Genomic DNA, 2,053 nt, shown 5'->3' on the forward strand with positions numbered 1-2,053 from the left:
TTCTTAATTATATCCCTAACCTCAGTGACACAGACTTTTTCAATTGAGTTTTCCATCGCATCGTGTTCAACATTGCAGTTGTGGTGTCCTATAGCTTCATCTTCGAATTGTCTCCTAAAATAGTCTATGAAAGCCTCTAGTATTCCGTCTGCATCATATACCATTTCCCCCCTACTATTTCTCATGTTGACAATTTCTGTACTTTTGTTTCCTTTCATTTTTTTATAAAGTAGTTTCCTGCTTCCTTCAAAGTCGTTTTGTATTTTTATCTCTTCTTCTGCTCTAATTGTATCTTTACTTTCTTTAACTAATCGTTTAAGTATACTGTTTTCGCGTCTATAATCATTTCTACGTTTACTTATTTCCTCATTGCTAAGACCTGCGATGTTCAAAGTTCTCTTGTACGCTCCTCTTTTTGCTTTTTGGGCAGCCTGGATTTCATCATTCCACCACGCATCACCAGACATCCTTCCTACAACTGCGGTACCACACACTTCGATCGTGCATCTAACAAGGATATCCCGTAACATTGTCCAGGCGCCCTCTAAATCTTTGTTTTTTATACGATCCTCCCATGTTGCCCTATCTATGCTTTCGATTATCTTATTTTGGAAATCTATTCGCACATCCGGTTTCTGTAGGTTCTCAATTTTGATTCGCGTTTGTTTTGCTTTCTTGGGTCTCTTTTTTCTCCAACCCCGACCTACGTTAATTTTTGAGATCAGTAGGTAATGATCAGTATTGCATTCAGGACCCCTCATGACCCTTGTATCTTTGACTAACTCTCTCAGTCTTTCATCCGCAACAACAAAGTCAATTATACTGCGGCTATTTCCTTTAGACCAGGTGTACATGTGGATCATTTTATGCCTAAACCAAGTATTTGTAATAAACAAACCCCTTTCTAAGCATAGACCAACTAATTTATCTCCATTATAGTTTGTTCTTGGATCCCCAAAATTATCTAATACTCTTTCTGTATCCTGATTTTGAATGCCCACCCAACCGCTCATGTCTCCTAGTAGAATTATTCTTTCCCCATGTTCGCAGATGTTTATTGTGTCATTTAAAGTTTCCCAGAAGGCGTCTTTTACTTCTTTAGGATCACTAATTAAATTATTTAAATTAATTTATAACATTATAATCTCATCAGTCACTTGACTTAGTTTATATAAAAGAATGTAGCTTGTTTTGAAATTTTTAAACGAATGAAGTACATGAAGAAAATATTTTTTAACTTAATTTTGTTATTGTTTGTTTTTGGCCATGAGAAATATTTTCATTTTGTTTAAATATTGATTAAAACTCGATTTAGCTTAAATAACCCACTTCTAGGGGGTAATTAGTTCATACCCTGATATTTATAAGAAAAATATTCATGTGAAAATAGTTTATTCATGATTATAAAATAGAGGTTTGGCCACAATTACATCTTATGTATGGGGCTTCTTATAAAAAATATTTTTTATTTTGTTTAATTCCAAAATATTAATTAAATCTGGAGTTATATTGGATAATTCACTTTTGGGGGCGATTTTTTCACCTATTTAATACTACTATTGCAAAAAATTTGCAATTCATTTGCATTTGTTATAAATCATAATCTGTTCGCACGTGGAATAAATCTTAAGAAAAAAATTACATTTCCCTATTTACATGTAGTCCATCACTTTCAGGGGTAGTTAAGAGTACTGGGGGGTGATTATTTGAAAAATCCTGAAACACGTCAACTTAAATATTCGATATAGTAAACGAAAATGATTTTCCTAATTTTTGTAAACTCATACTCTAATTTTCATGATAAAAATATTCATGAAAAATGTAGTCTTTTAAAATATAAGAGAAGGGTTGCAACCCCTTAAGTCATAAATATACCTACTATGTTAAGCTTCTTATGACAAATATTTTTCACTTGGTTTTATTTAAAAATATCCATTAGATGTCGATATACATACCAGGTGTATACATATGAAACCGGTATTGCCATCTAGCGGTCAGTAGGCACACTTGTAGGCTCTGTCGGAACTTACCATTTGTGTTAATTGGCGTATTC

At 33.1% G+C, this 2,053-nt stretch overlaps 1 protein-coding gene across 1 annotated transcript in view; it reads right to left on the reverse strand.

Moving 5' to 3' along the window:
* Positions 1–2,053, reverse strand: part of LOC117170107 (fatty acid synthase) — a 48,613-nt gene that overhangs the window by 36,194 nt on the left and 10,366 nt on the right. The gene's annotated exons all lie outside the window — the stretch shown is intronic.

This window comes from Belonocnema kinseyi, chromosome 3 (assembly GCF_010883055.1).
Source record: "Belonocnema kinseyi isolate 2016_QV_RU_SX_M_011 chromosome 3, B_treatae_v1, whole genome shotgun sequence".
NCBI classification, from domain to species: Eukaryota; Metazoa; Arthropoda; class Insecta; order Hymenoptera; family Cynipidae; genus Belonocnema; species Belonocnema kinseyi.